Source organism: Adiantum capillus-veneris, chromosome 12, assembly GCF_014529385.1.
Source record: "Adiantum capillus-veneris isolate H3 chromosome 12, ASM1452938v2, whole genome shotgun sequence".
In the NCBI taxonomy this organism is placed as follows: domain Eukaryota; kingdom Viridiplantae; phylum Streptophyta; class Polypodiopsida; order Polypodiales; family Pteridaceae; genus Adiantum; species Adiantum capillus-veneris.
In genome coordinates, this window is record NC_140942.1 from 34,393,311 (window position 1) to 34,415,817 (window position 22,507).

At 40.3% G+C, this 22,507-nt stretch overlaps 2 pseudogenes; both read right to left on the minus strand.

Moving 5' to 3' along the window:
• Positions 1–220: 220 nt before the first annotated feature.
• Positions 221–22,507, minus strand: part of LOC147445556 (uncharacterized) — a 65,711-nt pseudogene continuing 43,424 nt past the window's right edge.
• LOC147445557 (uncharacterized) lies at positions 7,956–9,113 on the minus strand (annotated as a pseudogene).

Sequence of the window (22,507 nt, forward strand, 5' to 3'; positions counted from 1 at the left end):
CATGCATAAATGCTTCAAGTGTTTCCACATTCAAGCACTCACAAGCATGTGTCTTGATGAGAAATATTTCTTTTGAGAAACCTCTTTTGCAAGACACATATGACACAAGAAGATCTAGCATAAGGGTACCACAACTCTGTCATATTCACATACATCTGCATCCAATTCTTATTAGCAACGTTTCCCTACAATTTTTGATGTCAATCAAATTTCCAAACTTTCAAGCAATTTCTAAAGCCATCAAGAGAACTTTTTCTCCCTCGACTTTATCTCCTTTACAATCTTTTTTCTACAAGGATAGTTATGTGGGTTGAAAAGTCTAGTTGCATTGAAGAAATAAACATCTAGAAATCAATCATTTACACATTTTATCACTTTCAATACAAACCTATATATGCAAGTTACCGTCACCCATTCATTATCCAATGGCAGCCCATTTGCCATCATCACTATCATACACAAAAACATATGTCTTTTTGTGGCATCCATAAACCTCTTCAAGAAGTGAGTTCCTGCTCCAAACTCTTGCTCATGAAATTTTTGTCTCAAAGAAGCAACAATTATCTCTATTTCAGAGCTTATAGAAGTAATATCCAAATTCTCCTTATTGACATGAGTATTCAATGCATTAAGATCCCTTAATATACATGCCAACATGTATACACAAAAGAGGATTTTATAAACGTGAAGTTTCTCATTAGGAAGAGAATGGGGTCTAGGAGGGCCTCTTTATTTGACAGTTTAAGGTAGTCAAGACTTTAGTATTAAGAAAGTAATCAAAGGACAACTTTTGTATTCAAACAGGAAAACGGCTAGTTTATTTGAATTCAAATTTTCCCCCCAAAATGGAATTTAAAATCTAGCGGGTAAAACCATATCATGTAGCATATCTATGGAAAGAGCTTGATGCGTAGATTGCAAATCTATGATTTTTGGCCTTCGATAACTCCCACATATGATCTCTATTTTTTGCACACATGGGTACACCTATTTGTCAAAACGTTAATCATCTCCATAAGCTCATGGAAAATAAAGAGGCCCTCTTGTAAAGAATGAGGATGCAAGAGAGCTACACAAGACAACCACAAAGCACACAGAGATGGAAAGCTTCTTCTTCTTCTCACAGAAAAAAGAGTACAAAATGACTAAGTGCTAAAACTGACAAGTAGCACATATGTACATGCGGTCACTAAGTGTGAACTCACTAGAAGCGTACTAGGCTGACACTATAAGTGTAGTCTAGCTGTAGAATCACTGGCAAAGATCCTCTGTGTCGGTCACCTAACGCGCTAGTGAGTAAATGCCATAAGTGGCCAAGACCTGTAGTGGATGCCAGCTCAAGATGTAGAGCTCGACATCTCAACACTCCCCCTCGAGCTCTGCATGTCGCAGAGTCCAAGCATAGTCCAGAAACGTCGAAGCTTCTTAGCTCTAAGGGCCTTGGTAAAGATATTCGCTATCTGCTCCTCTGTGCTGACGTAGACCAAGTCGATGTCGCCCGCCAACACTCGCTCTCGAACGTAGTGGTAATGGACCTCTATGTGCTTGGTCCTGGCATGGAACACTGGGTTCCTAGCCAACTGCATGCTGCTGAGGTTGTCACAATGGATGACAATCTGCTGGTCCACCTGCACTCCCAAGTCCTCAAGTAATGTGCGTAGCCAAGCTACCTCGCACGTCGTAACTGCTACACCTCTGAACTTGGCCTCATTGCTCGATAAAGCAATCATAGGCTGCTTGTTGCTGCTCCAAGTAACAGCAACACTCCCAAAAGAGAACATGAAGCCACTCGTAGATCTCCTATCAACAATGCTACCTGCCCAATCTGCATCTGTATACCCATACAATGCTAATGGCACATCTGCTGCATAGAACAATGCGTAGTCAAGAGTCCCTTGCACATACCGAAGTGTGCGTCGTACTCCATCCAAATGTAGCTTCCTCGAAAGCTGCATGAACTGACTCTCCAAGCCTACTGTTTAGCTCAAGTCTGGCCTCGTGATAGTCAAGTAGATTAGACTACCCACAATCTTCCTGTACATCTTGACATCCTCAACAACATCACCCTTCTCTGCACTCAGCTTTGCATTCACATCCAAGGGAATAGAAATTGGCTTACAATCAACCATACCATACTTTGACAACATGTCCAAAGCATACTGTCTCTGTGACAGCCATACAACCTCTGGAGTCCTGATCACCTCAATGCCAAGAAAGTAGTGCAACTCGCCCAAATCTTTCATTTCAAACTCCTGTTTGAGAAGACCCTTCACATGGTCAATCTCCATAGCATTGTCACCCACAATAATAAGGTCATCTACATATATGGTAATGACCACAATCCCCACATCACTCTCACGTACATAGACTGAATTATCAACATGAGCTCTCCTAAACCCGATACTGACAAGATACTTGGAAATCCTATCATACCATGCTCTAGAGCCCTGCTTCAAACCATACAAAGCTTTGAGAAGCCTGCATACCTAATCTGGGTAACCTCGATCGACATAACCAGGTGGCTGATCCATATACACTTCCTCTTGCAACTCACCATTCAAGAAGGCATTCTTTACATCCATTTGATGCATAATCCATCCTCTAGATGCAGCCACTACTATGACAGCTCTCACAGTCGTCATCTTTGCCACTGGAGCAAAGGTCTCCTCATAGTCTATGCCATACGTCTGTGAATAAACCTTTGCGACCAGCCTTGCCTTGTGACGCTCAATGTTACCATCAGCCTTATGATTAGTTTTATACACCCATTTACAGCCAATAGCTTTCTTGACCCTTGGCAATGGCACCAACTCCCATGTGTCATTTGCTTCCAATGCAGCCATCTCTTCATTCATTGCATCATCCCAATGCACATTTCCAACTGCATCCTCAAAACATGTGGGCTCCACATCCTGTATCACCTTAGCCATGTAGGCTTGGTGATGAGCTAGATACCCATCATAAGTCAATTTATGAACTGGATTTCTGACTCTGTTAGATCTGCGCGGTCCTGGGTCACTTCTTTGCCCTCTAGCATATTCTTGTACTTTCCTTACACCAGGTGTCCTGACAACCCTGACAACCGGAATTCCAAATTCCTCATCAAGACTTTGTTCAGAACCATCTGAATCCATGTCTACATGTGAAAAACCTGATGATGCATCAGCCATAAAGGGAGGTTCATCAACCTTTTCCTTTCCTTTTCGTGATACATTCCCTGTACCTGCTGGTGGAGTAACCTGCGTATGTAGTCTACCATTCCATGGCTTCTCAACAGAGCCACGAGAAGACGACTCTTGTGGTCCACTCAAAACCTGTGACTGTGGCCTCACATTTTGTACAACCACATCATCTTTTACATCAGCCCCAATAGTGCCATGTGCATGACTGTACCAGCTGCTCATCTCATCAAAGACTACATCTCTGTTCACTCGTAATTCTCGTGTAGTAGGATTGTAGCACCTGTACCCCTTTTGTTCAAGGGAATATCCCACAAGAATACATTTCTCTGCTTAAGGATCCAATTTCCTACGCAACTCATGTGGTACATGCACGTAAGCTATGCAGCCAAACACTTTCAAGTGTGCCAAATTAGGCTTTGTACCTGTAAAATTTTCCTCAGGTGTTACATCATGCACCGCAGCTGCAGGTGTCCTGTTCATAATGTACACAGCTATATTTACAGCTTCAGCCCAAAAATAATGAGGCATGTTCTTCTCATTCATCAATGCACGTGCAACCTCTGCAATGTGCCTATTTTTCCTTTCTGCGACCCCATTTTGTTGTGGAGTATATCTACATGTAAACTGCCTGCGTATACCATGCATTCGCAGAAAATCTGAAAAATCGCTGAAGAAGTACTCTTCCCCTCCATCTGACCTCAATGTCTTGATTTGCATATCTGTCTCCTTCTCAATCATGACTTTGAAGTCCTGAAAGTGACCAAACACTTCACTTTTGTTACGCATGAAGTAGACCCATAATTTCCTTGTATGGTCGTCAATGAAAGAGACATAATACCTGCAACCATGTATACTTGCGGTATCGGTTGGACCCCAAACATCTGTGTGCACCACCTAAAGTGGCTTTTTACATACATTGCGCTCATGTGGAAATGAGCCCTTTGACTGTTTTCCAAACTGGCATGCTGCACACACTTTATGCATACCATCCACCTTGAATTTGGGCAAACCTTTTACAATCTGTTTTGATTGCATGCTGCGCAATCTCTGCTCATTGACATGGCCAATGCGTTTGTGCCAAATGTCAACATCAGCCACAACACCTGTGCCCTGTGCAAATAATGCAGCTTTTAACTCAGGCATGTCTACATTCAGCGTAAACATTCTGCCCACACATTTGCCCTCTGTGATCAGCTTACAGCCATTCTGGAAATCTTCTACATAACAGCCATTGGGATTGAAGCGAACCTGCAAACCCTGCTCAACCATTTGTCCAACAGAAACAATATTCTTTGTAATGTTTGGGACATGAAGTACATCTGCTAAGTAATTTGATTTCCCACTCTTCGTATTTAGAGGTATGTCCCCTACATGAGCAATGGGGTGAGCTGTGTCATCTCTTGTCTGCACATAGCCCGACACATCTCATTTCCGCATATCTCTAAACCACTCCCCACGAGACGTCATGTGATTAGAGGCACCTGAATCCACATACCAAACATCATCTTGGGTGGAATTCTCTGCAGTCATTGTATTCATTACATGCTGCGTAACAAACATGCGCTCGTTTTTGCTATCATCTGCATCTTTGCTAGTAGATGCATAGTTGCCCTATTCTCTCTTTCCACTTGCTTTTCCCTTTGGACATTCATGTGACATGTGACCTCTTTCACCACAAGTCAAACATTCTCTGCTATTTGCAGTATGTTGCTGCCTGCTTGATCCTGCACCACGACCCCTTTGAATCCCCCTGCCTTGAGACTGGTTTCCCCCGCCACCTGTATTGTTTTGATTTGATTGACCTTCTTGAAATTGGCCCCTGCAACCCCTTGGGCCTCGACCACGACCTCTACCTCTACCTCTGTTGGATTTAGAATAGAAGGCCTATTCATAATTATTTCTGCCATGAGAAGAAGATGTGTCAAGGTTCTTCTCCTCAAGAATAAGCATAGAAATCAAATCTTGGAACACGGGGATGTCGTCTCTTGTATTCATGGAAGACCTGAAATGTACATACTCATCTTCTAGACCATCCAAGCATGCACGGACAATGTCATCGTATTCCACTAAGACTTTAATAGATCCAAGAGCCTCAATGATACTCTTGATCTTCAAGGCATAATCATTGATGGAGAGGTTGTTCCTCTTGACCTGATTTAGCTCCGACCTTATTTGAAGCTTCCTGGCCTTGGTGTTCACCTTGAACACTCTGCCTAAGTTTTTCCATGCAATGGCGGGGGTTTCAGCATCCTGTAGAGAGCCCATCATGCCATCTGTGATGCTCATAGAAAGCCAATACATCAATTTGCTCTGGCCTTGTTGCCAGTCCCTCAAAGCTTTCCTTTGTTCTGCTGTAGCATTTTCCTTGGGAATCTCTGGTTCCTTTTCATTGTCTCCTTCTACAAAGTCCCAATAACCTTTTCCTTTTAGGAAATTTGTTATTCTGAACTTCCATGCAGGGTAGTTATTTTTCTCAAGCTTCTCAGTGACAATTTGACTGAAACCGTTGACGAAGGAAATTTGGAATGGCGGCCTCTACACCAAAACAAACTCCATTGCGCCACAAGGGAAATGAGATGAGGGCACCACCTAGTCTTGGAAGCGTGGACTAGGACCGCTACACAAAGAGAGAGAGAGAGAGAGAGAGAGAGAGAGAGAGAGAGAGAGAGAGAGAGAGAGAGAGAGAGCACTATGAATGAAGCATTAACCGTGGTGTGTGCACAAGGAATGGATGACTTCAAACACTCCCAACACAAATAGCATATAGATTACCAAACAATCACTCAAGGATTAGCCAAGATCACATCAAGCACTCTCACACGCATATACAACATTTCACTTAATTAACACAAGTAAGAGGAGGAGAGGTTACTAGCATGAAACAATTTGCACTCTAGGATGTGCAAGAATAGAGTGAATGAATGAGCTTATGGGCTCATGGTGAGTGATACAAAGGCTCAATGGGCTGTGAGAGGCTTGAAATTACAAAGGGGAAGGCCTCTTTATATAGGAAAGAGAGTGATTAGGAGTGAGGTTAAGATACAAGTGTAATTTGTACAAATGAAGCTTGATTAGGGACATTCAACCAGTGAAGAAGCTCCTTCCAAGTGATTTGTTGACCAATTAGCTCCATCATCACTTGTGTTGTCTTCACTCCTTCCTCCATAGCTTGAGTCCAAGAGCTTCCTTATTTTAAAATGTAAAGAATCTACATAAAATCAATACATATCTAGTAATAATAGAAAGGGGTTGAATGAGAACTTATGAATTACAACAAGATTAAGCATGACTTGAGAGGTGATTAGAAGAGGAACTTTGATGGGTTTTTGAGCTTGAGAGAGAGGAGGAAGGAGAGGAGGGTGAGAAGACTAATGGCTGATTTAAAAGAAGGTCTCAATGTGGAAAAGGAAGGGTGTGTGTGTGTAAAGGTAGGGGGGTGGTCTCCACCACAGTTGAAAAAACTGCCGTCCACCATTTTGGCCATATCTCCTAGACCGTAGGTGCAAAAATTATAAAAAAAATATGGCCAGAATCTTCAGCTCGTCAGTTACAACTTTGATGAAGACAACTTTTCTTGGATCGGAGTGGAAGTATTTTTTAAAAATTCAACAAAATCATGTGCCTGGTTTCTTCCTTTACCAAGTCTTCCACTTGGGTCCCATTTGTTTGAATCATCATATGGCTCCAAAGCCATGATGATATGAGCCACTCATGACCCTTGAATCATGGGTGCATGGCTCCACAACCACATCATATCTTTTCTTTTCACATTTACATATTTTCCCTTCCCTTTACCACTAGGTTCTCCCTCTACCTTTCACCTCCGGTGAACTAGTCAAGAAAAAATCATTTTTTTAAAAATTTTTCCAAGAGGTTGTTCTCACTCTTTCTTTTATTGTAAACCTCTAGAAGCAAGGAAAACCAACAAAATATGATAAACAAAAATTTGTGATAGGCTCGGATCACCGTCAGACATCTTGAAGCACTAAGACAAAATAGCTACAATCTGCAAAAACCTGCAAATCTGCTGAACCTGCTATCGCGGTACCTGTAACGCTTTCTACACTCAAGGAGTGTCCACAATCAAGCGTGCATACAACCACTGTACTGGTACAATAAATCTCTGTATACTGCACTTTGGAGACCTGTTCAAAAACTTGGCATCTGGTCGTGGATTGCGAATGAAGGGATTGTGATGCTCTTGCTCTCTTAGCCCCTCTTGCCTACACCAGGCTCTGATACCATGTAAAGAATGAGGATGCAAGAGAGCTACACAAGACAAGCACAAAGCACACAGAGATGGAAAGCTTCTTCTTCTTCTCACAGAAAAAATGAGTATAAAATGACTAAGTGCTAAAACTGAAAAGTAGCACATATGTACATGCGGTCACTAAGTGTGAACTCGCTAGAAGCGTACTAGGCTGGCACTATAAGTGTAGTCCAGATGTAGAATCACTGGCAGAGATCCTCCGTGTCGGTCACCTAACGCGCGAGTGAGTAAATGCCGTAAGCGGCCAAGACCCGTAGTGGATGCCAGTTCAAGATGTAGAGCTCGACATCTCAACACCTCCTACACCCCATCCTCTTCCTAATGCTCATACCAACTCGTCACATTGTCTTTTCAAAAGCTGATAATTGTAGGCATGAGTTGAATCAACCTCTCCATCACATTACGTGATGAAAGCCATCAAACCTCATGAATACTTAGAACTTCTAAGATTTACAAGTGCATCTCTTTTACCAAAATTTAGAAACATGTGTGCAAGAGCCTCTCTATGTGGGATAAAAATAAACACTCATGAGATGCTGCTTCTCTCTTTTCATTTTTGCAATCAATCCATTGTAGAAACCAAGAATTGAACTATATCCATCTATTTCTATTCCAACCAATTGCTTCTAGCTAATTCCAACTTTTATAATCATTTTCATGATTGCATCAACCTTTGTCTTGGCACACCGATCAAGTACTGTGAGCACCTTTGCAAATGTAATTTTAGCACCATCTTGTACCTTTAGGTGCCAAAAAAGGTAAATAAATGTTTAGATGCTTCTCTAAAGACCTATCCATAGTCTCATCTACCATCAATGCATAATAGGGACTTTGTAACAACTTTCGCTTTTGTAAATTATCCAAATACTATGATATTGCAAAGATGAACTCCTTTTGAGTCATCATATTAGTGCATGAGGTGTAGTCGTGGTGAATGGGCATTTTGTCTACATTCAAAGCATAGCCTAAACCACACAGTCCCTCATACTTATGGATAGTCAAGTCATCTTTTGCATTGAAATATGCAAGTTTCATACGATAATGATTCTATGCCTATTTCATACGGTAATGACCTTGTGCCTATTTGTGCTATAACTTTCTTTGCATGACTCTTCATCCATTTTACACCTTTGCTATAGTGCTTTGTTGCATCCCAAAGATGCTCCTTGGAACTACGATGTTTTCTTATGACACTCTTCATGATTGTTTTACAACCATTTCCTTTGCCCCAAGGTCTCTTAACTTTATACTTGTACAACAAGCACATTTTATAAACTCCTATATATGAATTACCTAGAAAAGAAAGGGGGAATATGTATTTACCCATTCTTGATGAAAAATTCCTTACAATTATCTTTTTAGCTTTCATTGGTGCAATCACTTCTATAGTTGTATAGACACAATTTTGTGACCCATGAGTTGATTTCCTTACACCTTTAGTCTCTTCTATAGTTTGGGCATTCAAACTCTCCATATCAACCTCAAGAGTATCTTCTCTCTCCAAAATGTCTTCCATCTCACTATCTAAGGCAAAGATATCTTCCAAATACTCTCTCATGGATTGCTTTGCAATTTTGTTATCTAATGTGAAGCTTTTTGTCATAAGATGCTAAGGTCTTTGGTTCCCTTTCAAAGAATTGAAGCAAAGTACTTTGATTCATCTATGATAGAACCTGTATGCCTTGCAAGAAAAATTATTAAGCACATAATTTTACCTACGTCACATCTTTATTAGATACACTCAAGTCTCTCCTCTACTTTGATACACATGTACAATGCATGCAAAGTCCTCTCTCTCTCTCTCTCTCTCTCTCTCTCTCTCTCTCTCTCTCTCTCCCCCCCCCCCCCCCCGCCGCCCCCCCCCCAAAACACACACACACACACACAAAACCTTACAATATATAGGGATGGCCAACCTTGCAATCAAGAGCCTCTACAAACAAGCCCTCATGCTAAACTTTAATGTACGTTCAAATCATGTTATTTCTTAAATTTTGTCTCACCACAAAATATCTCTAAATACAAGTAAATAGTCTAGGAGAAAAGGTAATTTTATTCTTCAACAACATCTAAAACATGTGCTTCTTTAAATCACCACACCCATCTATTGATCTTATTGCCTTAAAGAGTAATCTTCCGTCTCAGTTGTTGGCAATGGAGATTGCACATGAGCATCTTTATCACCAATCAAGCAAGCATGCCTTATTCAAAAAATTATCTCTAAAGACAAGTAAACAACCTACCAAAAGGTAATTTCAACCTTCAACAACATCCAAAAAAATGTGCTTCTTAAAATCACCACATCCATCTATTAATCTTATTGCTTGAAAGAAGAATTCCCCACCTCACTTGGCAATGGAAATTTCACATGAGCATATTTATCACTATTCATACAAGCACGCCTTATTCAACAAAATATCTCTAAAGACAAGTAAATGACTTATTAAAAGGTGATTTCAAGCTTCAACAAATCTTATTTTTTGAAGAATAATTTTCTACCTCAATTGGCAATTGAAAATTTCACATGGGCATCTTTATCACCATTCATGCAAGCATGCCTTATTTTAAATTGGGACAAAAAAAATGAACAAATATAATCCTAACAGTTTTGAGAGATTTACATTCATAACATTGAGATGCACAACCTTCACTCATCCAAGTGGGTCAATAAACGACCAATTCAACCACAAAATAATCCACTCACATTAGTTGGTCAATAAAATATCCCATTGTAACAACAATACCTTCACAACAGAAATGTTATCATGAGTAGAACAATCACTTGATAATTTAGTGATAATGTGTTATTCCATCGGATAGTTTAAGATGCTTTGCACTATAAATTTTAATGACTATTTTTTGAGCTCCACCACAAAATTGAATTTGAAAATAAATTTGAGTGTTGAAATGTTGAGAACTAAGTGCCAATAATTATCATTGATAGTGTTGAAATTCAATTCCTAATTGAGGAGCAAGTTCTCACCTCTAGTGTAGTCGGAATATTGCCAATGCATGTGTTGGAGTGAATTGTTGCCTCTCATTTTGGTTGGATCACCAAAATCCTTATTTCCTACAATGAAATAGACACTACAAATTGTAAACAATGATGCACAAAGAGTGTTAACTTTCATCTCCTTTTTATGCAAACTATGAGCTCATAATCATACCAAGAAAAAGATAGTGTCTTATGCCCATGAGGAAAACACATAAGGAAATCCATGCTTATTTGCAAAGCAAGGAAAGAACAACAAATTTATCTTTGCAAAGGAAAAGCGCTTTGTCACCACAAATGTAAATTCCTACTTTTTTTACACTCAACAGATGATAACTATATACAACCAATCAAAATCTGCAAAAAAAAAGCTCAAAAATTTTCTAAGAACATGGATTGTGATCCATGTACCTCAGTGGACAAATGTGATAAAATTTTATTCAAAATTTGTCTTGGTTGTAGGCCTTAAAGTAGACTCCATTCCTAGATTTTGATTAAATATATGTGACTCTTAGTCTACATTTAATGAGCTTCAAATGACTCGCAAGTGTAAATTCTAATAGGTTCTCAAGTTCTACAATTCAAATGACGCTTAACATCATAGAGATAAGATTTATCATGTAAACACTATTAGCGCACTCTATATGATACTATATTGCTACAATATAATAAACGGCGCATCTACACATGCATGCATTCATAATTTTGTAGTAAACATTTAAAACATAAAGGAGCTCATATTCAAAATTGCACAGTATTTAAAATTATATAACCTGGAGATAATAAGAATAGTCCTTAAGTAAAACGTTTCAAGTATTGTGGTCCCAACCATACCCAGGCTTCAGAGATTGTCATGAATCACATAGAAAACAAATGCCAATAAGAATAAAACACAGAAACTTGGGATGAATACACATTGAAAAAGATACACCAAGAGAATGTACCTTGCAAGAGAACCAAGGTAACTTGTAACTCTTGGTAACATGTATCTACTCTAATTTACTCATTCATCTATGTTGTTTTAAGCCATTACTTGCTTTTCAAATGTTTCACCTCTATAAGAAAAAGATCTTTGGTTTCTCTAATGTCATCTTAATCCACCTTTTTTTGCTTCTTTCGGGTTTGCTTCCATTGCATGAAAGGTTGTACTCCACTACCTCCAAACTTTGCGTAAGGGCCAATGTGGATGCCATGTGGAAATCCCACGGCACCCCAATCCTCAAGCCTTTGAAAACATCCCATGTGACCATTAAAAAACATTTCTCTTCCTCCACTTTTAGACACCTAAAATTCTCTGCTCAAGGCTCCAACTCCCTTGTTGTGAAAGCGGGCTGAAAATCCATTTTAAAAACTTTAATCCACCAAAACCTTGCTACACTTTGACCTTGCCATGAACACCAACTATGGCCGCCAAAATAGATGAAAAGAATGTGTCCTTTTTCCACCACAAGATGCATCAGACTCTGGGCTAACATATCTCGACACCGGAAATCCGTCTTACGAGTCGTCAAATTTAGTCAACTCCACATGATGCACCCTACCTCCTGGATCCTTGGTAGGCCAAAAAATGACCACATGGCACGTCTACCAATGCAAACAATTCGGCCCATAATTTGCAATGGCAAATCTTCCACTAGCCATATCTTTCACATTTTCGATAAAAGATCTAAAAAGATAGACATGCTCCACAACACGATCACTTTGCATCTATCCACACATACCGACTTTGACTACCTATCCCCACTAGCCTTGTTCATCAAGAATCTACAATGCATTCCATCTTTAGCCAATCTTAACTTTCACATTGTGGCTCCATTTGAGGAGCCGTCTAGACCATCTTGTAGAGCATCTTGGACACCACATCCCAAGGCATAAACTCAACACTTTAGAAACTTGGACCTACCACCCCAATTGGATCATTTTGGAGCCCTTTTGTCTTGGGAACTACATCAAGTCATACATTTCCACTACCCTTTGCATGCCCAGGACCTTCATACCTCCATACCTACTCTAGCACTTGCTCATACCTTCATACCTCCATACCTACTCTAGCACTTGCTCATTCACATGTGCACATCCATACCATTGTTTGGCACCACTTCTAGCCCCAAATAACTTTGGTTGCACCAATGTACATGGATTTCAGGTTATAAATCCCGAATCTATTTGAGTACCTACTATCAAATTCCATTAATTAGAAAATCAATTTTTAGATTCCAAAAAATCGGATTTTGCATTCCACCAGCTAACTAGCTAACATACCATGTTTGCGAAATCCTTTCAAAAGTATATGGATTTCATGTAAGGAATCCTGAATCTAATTTAGTATCTACTATCAAATTCCATTAGTTATATGAGCAAATTTTGAGATCCCAAAAAACCAATATTCACATTCCAAAAATCTAATAGATCATGTAAGAAAATTACTTTCAAAAGTATATGAATTCCATGTAAGTAATCAAATTTATTTGAGTATCGACCGATAGAGAAACACATCATCTCACAACTCACGTGTATTAAGTCCGATGATGTCCTCTCCTTGGTTTTGCAAGATTCTAAATATCATATACCTTTTTCCATTCTACATTCTCAATGCTAGATCCAAGCAATAAAACACACATTAATGCTTCAAGCGTTTCCACATTTACGCACTCTCGAGCATGCTTTTTAATGAATTCTTTTTTTTGAGAAACCTCGTTCACATGATACAAATGACATAGGAAGAACCATCATAACCTACAACAACTCTATTAGATTCCCAAACATGTGCATCCAATTCTTATTAGAGCATATGCATCTCCTCAAAGCCATAATACAAAGTACTCATAAATGATAGCAACTTACTTTCAATGTCAGCCAAATTTCCAAACTTTTCAAGAAATTTCTCAATCCATTTTGAGAACTTTTTCTCCCTTGACTTTATTTCCTTTGCGATTTTTGTTTTGCAAGGATAGTGATGTAGTCTATGTTGGAATTAGGGTTGCAAAGAAACACGCACGGCTTGGAGAAGACAAAGGAAGCTCAAGGCACACAATAGAGAGAGTGTTACTTAGTGTGCAATGGAAAAGATCGATAGCCCTAGAGTGATGGGCATATATACAATGCACGGGGGAAAAAACCTTTTAAAGAGGGAAAAAATGCATCGACAGTCCTAGTGTGTTCACACACATCACTACCATATGTATATGGTAACAAATCCCCCCTGGAGTGATGCTGTGAACGAGAGCTGGCACATGAGTAAAGGGAAGTGCCATGCCCTCACAACTCAAAGTGGACACAGCAGGTTGCTGCTTGGTCAACCATGATATATATGAATTGCTAAGCATGAAACAAAAACCATTTGTGGACACTCGCGTGTCAAAACAACCAGCCCAATCTGAGTCCGAAAAAGCATGTAAATCTGGCGGCAATGATCCCCCCTTGGGATAAAACAAGCCAAGATTTAAAGTGCCAATAAGGTAGCAAAAAATCCTCTTGACAGCCTACCAATGCTTAGACCTGGGATATGCATAAATCTGCTGACCTGTGAGACTGCAAACTGAATATCTGGCCTCGTGTTGCATACATAAATGAGGCAGCCAACAGTAGTTTGGTAAAGAGTGACATCAGCAAGATCGCCAGCATCATGTAGAATTAAATTCAAACCTATTTCCTTGGGAGTGGCAATAGGTTTGCAATCCTCAAGTCCAAACTTACATAGCAATGTCTCTATGTAACTTTTCTGACACAAGACAATACCACCATCACACTGCTTAAACTGTATGCCCAAATAATGATGCAACAACCCCAAATCTTTCATCTTGAAAGTAGCATTCAAATTAGCCTTAAATTCAGCAATATGTCTCTCATTTGGTCTAGTGATCAACAAATCATCTACATAAAGAACCACAATGAGAAGTACATCACTCTCACGCTTTACAAACAATGTGCTTTCTGTTGGACTGTTACAAAGGCCTTGTTTGACCAAATGAGTGTCAGCTTTCTCATACCAAGCACGAGGAGATTGCTTCAACCCATACAAAGCCTTGTTACATTTGCACACTTTGTCCTCTTGTCCTTTCTTGACAAAACCGCGAGGCTGCGTTACATAACTTCCTCAAATATGTCACCATTCAAGAAAGTAGTAAAAATGTCTGATTGATGTACATCCCAACCAAAAGAGCTGCCAATGCACATAGAAAACGCACAGTAGTCATACAACAAGTGGGAGCAAAGGTCTCTTCATAATCTATGCCTTTTTGCTGTGCATAACCCTTTGCATCAAATCGAGCTTTATGGAGATCGATCTCACCATCTAGCTTGCATTTCAACTTGTAAACCCACTTCGTACCAATGGCCTTTTTGCCAGGAGGCAAATCACATAAAGTCCATGTGTCATTTTCTATAAGTGCATCATATTTTGATTGCATGGTAGCCATCCAATTTTTTGAATTTTGTGCTTCATCAAAAGACAGAGGCTTCTCAACATCATGTAAGCTAGACAAAACCAAAGAATAATAATCTGATGCATAAGATGCATAGAAAGAGCTTGAAGGAGTACGACTAGACAAAGGTGCATCCAATTTACTTTCACGCAAAGTGTGCACCAACCGTATTGGCATACCTCTAGCCTGCTCATTTTCATCCCTTTCCTCATCAAGTACATCATGTAGATCTGCATCAGTAATAGGCTGATTTGTAACATTTTTAGAAACCCCCTTAGGTTGTACATTTTTCTCATTCGAACTTACATTCGTATTTCCACCACTGAAAAGAGGCAACAAAGTGTCATAAATGTCTTGTGAGCTTACGTTACTGTCTCTAGTACATGAAAGCAAGGGCCGAACAGAATCTTCCACAAACACTACATCCCTTGAAATCCAAATTTGTTTTGTTTGCGGATGGTACAACCTGTAACCTTTGCTTTTAGCACTATAACCAACCAAAATACATTTGATAGCCTTATCATCCAATTTTTTGCGCTGTATTTGTGGCATTAAAGCATATGCCAAACAACCAAAAACACGCATGTGCTCGATAGAAGGCTTTCTATCATGCCATGCTTCATATGGAGCAATAGACTACAAAGCTTTTGTAGGACATCTGTTTAGTACATAAGTGGCACAGATGATGGCCTCAAGCCAAAAAGAATGCGGCAAAGCTTGACTTTTGACCATACATCGTGCCATTTCCGTAAGTGACCTATTTTTCCTCTCAGCAACACCATTTTGCTGCGGTGTATAAGGCACTGTACATTGGTGTTTTATCCCACGACTAGCCATAAATGCATTGGATTCATGAGACATATACTCCCCCCCTCGATCGGAACGGAGGGTGCCCATAGTACATTTCGAGACATTTTCAACCATAGCCAAAAATTATTTGAAGCACATAAAAAATTCGAACTTCGCTTCAAGAAGAAATACCCATGCATGCGTGGAGTAATCATCAATGAAAGTCACGAAGTACAGGTAATTTCCCTGGGACGGAGTTTGCATGGGCCCACAAACATCACTATGCACAAGCTGCAACCTACATGTGGCCCGAATTGAACCATCCTTTGGAAACTTAGAACGCTGCATCTTACCCAAAATACAGCCTTCACAAACATGTTTTACAGGTGATTCAAGAGGCGGCAAAGAAGCAACCATATCAGATTTCTGCAAACGCAGCAAACTGGTAAATTCAGATGACCAAAACGTGCATGCCAAAGTTTTGCATCTAAAATAGCCCTTGAATCTGCATCTGCATTTGCAAAATTTTGTCCACACTTGTCATACAAAGTGAGCTTATACAGCTCATAGCACAAAAGCCTAGATGGAACAATTTCATTACCAAAATTGAGATCATGAACTATACATCTATCATCCAAAAATTTGACTACAAGTCCAAGTCTAGCAAGTGCAAATACAGACAAAAGATTCTTCTTGATCCCAGGTACATAAAGTGCATCAACAAGTGTGAAAGAACTGCCATTTGCAGCAATAAGCACAATCTTTCCAACTCCTTGAACCGGATAAGAGGCATTGTTGGCACAAGTGACTGAATTCCCATGAGGGACAGACTCGAGAGAGGTGAAAAATTCACGATGTGAGATAATGCGCTTTGTAGCACCACTATCAAAATACCACACATGTGAATCTGCAGCAACAACTGACAAGCATGCATTATGGACAATAGGATTGTAAGTACACTCTACGCTAAAAGCCCATTCTACATCAACATCAACATTAAAGTCTCCTTTTACAGAAGACTCAAAAATGGCTGCATTTGTAGTGGAACCAGCATTTGTAGTGGAACCACCCTCTTTCTTCTTAGCCTCTTTGGCCTTCAACTTAGGACACTGCTTGATCAAGTGATCATTAGATTTACAGTAAAGGCAATTCATCTTCTTTTTGCCCTTATCACCAGAATTTCCAGACGAATTGATGCCAGAGCAGAAGCATTAGAAACAGAAGTTTTGCCACTCGTAGCAGAACCATAAGAAGTGGTTGCATTGCTGTTACCGACCTTTCTTTGAGAAGCAACAAAAGCCTGTTCACATGCTGCCTAGTCTTTTTTTTTCTGGAAAGTGACTCTTGTAATAGCAACGTGCATAATGCATCAAACTTGACAACCTCAAGATTTCCTGGGGTCATTAGTCTCCAAGTACTAGCAAAAGTCTGCTAGGAATCTGGTAAGGCATCAAGAACAGTCTGCACAAGGGAATTGTTTGAAATGACTTCACCTCCAAAAATAAGTTGCTCATTGATATCCTTGACACTAGCAAGGAAAGTTTCCATATCATCTTCCTCATGCATAATCTTCGACTCCAGCTCTTTACGCAGCAAAGCAATTTTAGCATGAGTTGCATCAACCTCTCCATCACATTACGTCATGGAAGCCATCAAACCTCATGAATATTTCAAACTTCTAAGACGTGCAAGTGCATCTCTTTTAGCAAACTTTGGAAACCTATGTACCTTACACTAGAACTAAAAATCCATGAATAGACTTTGGTAGCAATTTTGTCAATATAAGGTAAACAAGGAAGTCATTTAACTACATCAACTACAATAAGATCCTCTCTATGTGTGATGCAATGAACACTCATGAGATGCGGAATCTCTCTTTTTGTTTTTTCAACCAATCCATCATGGCCACCAAGCATTGAAATATATCTATATATTGCTATTCCAACCAATGCGGCTTGATAAGTCCAACTTCTTTAATCATTTTCATGGATGCATCAAACTTTTTTTGGCCTCACCCATCAACTACTGTGAACAATTTTCAAATGTAATTTTGGCTGAGAATCAGATTGTACCTTTAGCTGCAAGAAAAGAGAAATAAATGATTGAATACTTCTCTAAAGACCTATTCATAGTCTTACCTACCATCAATGCATAATAGGGACTTTGTAACAACTTTTGCTTTTGCAAATCATTCAAATACTCTAATATGAAAAAGATGAACTACCTCCCAGTCACCATATTAGTGTACGAGGAGTAGTCACGCTCAATGGGCATTTCTTCTACATTCAAAGATAAGTTAAACCACACATCCCATCATACTTATGGATAGCCAAGTCCTCTTCTACATTGAAATATGCAACTTTCATGATGGTAATGACCCTGTGCCTATTTTTTCTAGTGACTTTCTTTGCATGAGTCTTCATCCGTTTTCCATATTTGCTATAGTTCTTTGTTGTAGCCCAAACATGCTCCTTGGGCTTATGATGTTTTCTTATGGCACTCTTAATGATTGTTTTACAACCATTTTCTTTTTCCCAAGGCCCCTTAACTTTATACTTTGTACACCAAGCACATTTTAGAAACTCCTTCTTATGAATGACCTGGAAAACAAAGGGATACGTATTTATGCATTCTTGATGAAAACTTCATTACAGTTATCTTTTTAGCCTTCATTGTTGCAATCACTCCTATAGTTGTAGAGACACCATTTTTTGACCCATCATTTGATTTCATACACCTTTAATCTCTTATATAGTTTGGGCAGTCAAACTCTCCATATCAACCTCAAGAGTATCCTCTCTCTCCAAAATGCCTTCCATCTCACTATCTAAGCTGAAGATATTGTTGGGGTATAAAGCCCAATATGGTCGCCCAGGTAAGTGGGCGGGCCGCCAGGTATGTACACATATTCTTTTGTAAAAACCTAATAAGAACTCACTATGCTCTACACATTACAGTAGAGCGAGTTCACCATATCGTCGTGCTCTTCTTCTCGCACTCTCTCTCTCGCGTCGCACTTCCGCTCGTACTCCTTCAACTGGTATCAGAGCTCAGATCGAGGCTCGGGGCAGCACTGCAGGAGGCTAGAGTCACCAGCTCATATTGGAGTGAAATTCAACAGGCGAAGACATGGCCCCAAATCCTGTGGGAAAGCCCAAAGGGCTTGGTGTTCTCAGAATTTCATTCTGAGGTCATCTCGGCCACCATTCGGCTTCGACAAAGGTCTGTGCAAGCCATTTTTGACTACGTGGTCTCGGCGGGTGTAGATCCGACTCTGCAAATTTGGGGTTTTCGGCCTACGACTCCAGGTGCTGACGATATCGACACTCCCAGAGTGTTGATTTGTGGCTGTCTACACATCGAAGGACGGCTCACAGTTCTTGGAGGCGTGTCACATACGACACGGGCGCATCTACACACAGACTGTAGGCGACATCCACTAGTTCATCAGGTAGCTTGTGTTTGCTACTTGGTACTTCCACATCGGATGTATTGTCAGAGATGATGTATGTTTGTTGAGGGTTTGCTGGCTGTGAGTCACGCAGCAAACAACCGCCGCAGCGGTTACAACATATAGTGGGAAATTTGTGGATGTATGACTTTGTGGGAAGTCTATGTACTGTCAGATTTACTGCAGCCTTTGTTGAGGGTCGAGTGAGATTTTATTGAGCTGGGGGATTCTCGAATGTTGAGATCCTTTCGGTGATACAGGTCTTCGAGCGATCCCTCGAGCACCCTTAGATAGGCAGCTAGGATGTATTGACTGTGAGTTAGATAGTTGGGATTGCATCTTTGCTTTACTGCCGTTGAGGCATTGTCGCAGTCTATGCTTACAGGACAGTCAGAGACAGTACAGGTGCAGGACAGGTTTACCCACAGCTTACAGTCTTAGAGAGACAGTGGGTTTTGGAGCTGTTTTTTGGTCTGTTTTTAGTACACCAGAGCCATTTTACAAAGGAGACTCTGCCAAAATTTTTGCAAAATCTGAAGCTTTCTTGGTTCATTTGACAGGTTGATATTGGTTCAGAGGTCAGTTTACAGGGGAAACTCTGCCGAATTTTTCCCAGGAAAGTAAACTACTGTGAAGCGTAGGACAGTGCTCTTTACAATATCAAGAAGCTGGATGGAACCAATTTCCCATTGTGGAAGAAGAAGATTTGGCACGTGTTGGTACAAAAGAAGCAGATAAAACCTATAAAGCTCAACGGGATAAAACCAGAAGATATGGACGAAGATGAATGGAGCGAAATGGATGAATTGGCACTTTCTACCATTATGTTGACTTTGGAAGAAAGTGTTTACTTCAATGTAGCAGACGAGATGTCGGCTTATCAAGCATGGTTAAAGCTGAGTGATCTTTATGAGAAGCAGAGTGCAGCTTCACAGGTATACTGGCTTAAGAAGCTTGTTGACTTGAAGATGAAAGAAGGGACACCTATGTCCAATCATCTGAATGAATTCAACACAATCTATAGTCAGTGGTCAGCTCAAGGTGTCAAGTTTGATGAACCTGTTAGAGCTATGTTCCTGTTGATCACATTGCCAGAAAGTTGGGACACTTTTCGCACAGCTTTGAGTAATTCTGCACCTCCAGATGGTTTGAACATAGCAGGTGTAGAAGGAAGTCTGCCTACTGAAGAAACCAATAGAAAGACAATGGACAAAGGCAAAGGAACAGCCTTAGTTGTCAGGGGAAGGACCAAAGAAAAGTACAAAGGTGGAAAGAGGAATGAGTCTCGTAGCAAGTCCCGCAGTGCTAAAGGCAAGAGTGACATAGAATGCTACCATTGTGGCAAGAAGGGACACATGAAAAGAGACTGCAGAGAATGGAAAGCAGAAAAAGGCAAAGAGAAAGCTGAAGACCATGGTGAGAAGAACAAGTCCTCAGTGAAGATTCAAGAAATAAATGTGACAAACACTGTTGCAGAGGATGACAGTGTAGTGTCAGGAGACATCTACTTCTTGAAAAATACAATGGACGCAGCTCTTCTTACAGCATCTGATGGAAATGCACTGAGTGACTGGATTATAGACTCAGGGGCATCACTTCATGTGTCTCCAAACAAGGAGTGGTTTACTTCTTATGTGACCACTAAAGATCATGTTCGGCTAGGCAATGGGCAGACATGTGAGATCTTATGTGTTGGAGATGTTCAATTGAAGTTTCAGAGTAGCTCTTCTTTCACGGTGAAGAATGTGAGACATGTTCCCGCAATTACAAAGAGCTTGATCAGCACAGGTTTACTTGATGATGCTGGCTACGTCACCATTTTTGGACAGAACATGTGGAAGATATCCAAGGGTTCTGTGACAGTAGCACATGGAGTAAAGTCTGGAGAACTTTACATGATTTATGTATCAAATGTCTCTAAAAATGTAATCAATGTAACCGAGCAGCCGAACGTTTCTTTGTGGCATAGCCGGTTAGGACATATGTCCAAGAAGGGAATGGAAATCTTGTCTCGTTCTGGTTATTTGCCTGGCTTTTCATTTAATGATTTTGAATTCTGTGAACATTGTCTGTATGGTAAGCAAACACAGCAGCCACATAAGCATAGAAGCACTAGAAGAGATACACAGTTGGCACTTGTTCATAGTGATTTGTGTGGACCTATGCCTAACCTATCTCTAGGGGGAGCTTCTTACTTTATGACATTTATAGATGATTACTCGAGGAAAGTATGGGTTTACTTTCTCAAGCACAAGGATGAAGCGTTTAGTGTTTTCAAAACGTTTGTGACACTTGTGGAGAATCAGAGTGGCAAGAAGCTTAAATTCTTACGCACTGACAATGGTGGAGAGTATGTTTCAAAGGCCTTTCAGGACTTTTGTGAGTCAAAAGGTATAAAACGTGAACTTACTGCTCCTTACAATCCTCCTCAAAATGGTGTTGCTGAGAGGATGAATAGGACCATACAAGAGAAGGTCAGAAGTATGTTGTCTAATGCATAGCTGCCAAATGGGTTTTGGGCTGAAGCTGTATCAATAGCTGTTCATCTTGTAAATAGATCTCCTAGCAAGGTTTTGTAGAAGGATTCAGTGCTAGAGATGGTATGGTCAGGCAAAATGCCCTCATACAAGCATCTCAGAGTCTTTGGCTGTGAGGCATATACTCACGTTGCAAAGGAATTTAGGAACAAACTTGAGCCAAAGAGTAGAAAGTGCATCTTTCTAGGCTATGGTAATTCTGGTGAGATGGGGTACAGACTTTGGGATCCGGAATCCAGAAAAGTTGTCTGTAGCAATGATGTTCACTTTAATGAATCCAAATATCATTCTAAACCAGAGAGGGTTGAGGAGATTAGAAGAGTTGTCTTCCAAGAAGATGGACCTGCACGTGCAAGACAAAATGTCAGGGCTCAAGAGGAGCAAGGACAGGATAGATTGGAACCACAGGTTGTGGCTGATGAGCCTGAGCCACCTATTGTGCGTAGATCTGGACGTGTCACGTGACCTTATGATAGGTTTGTTCCATCTATGAACTATGTCATGTTGACTGATTGCAATGAGCCTTCATGTTACAAGGAAGCAGTGCAAATGAAGGACTCCGAGAATTGGCAATTGGCCATGCAGTCAGAGATGACAACTCTGCATAAAAGCCAGACATGGAAGCTAGTTAAATTACCATGGGGCAAAAAGGCTCTACCCTGTAAATAGGTTTACAGGTATAAGATCACCGCTCATGATAGTCAGCCAAAGTACAAAGCAAGGCTTGTTGCCAAGGGATTGAAGCAAGAACAAGGCATTGACTTTTATGAAGTCTTCTCTCCGGTGGTCAAAATGACTACATTGAGATGCTTTCTTGCATTGGTTGCCATATTAGATTTGGTGTTGCACCAAATGGATGTCA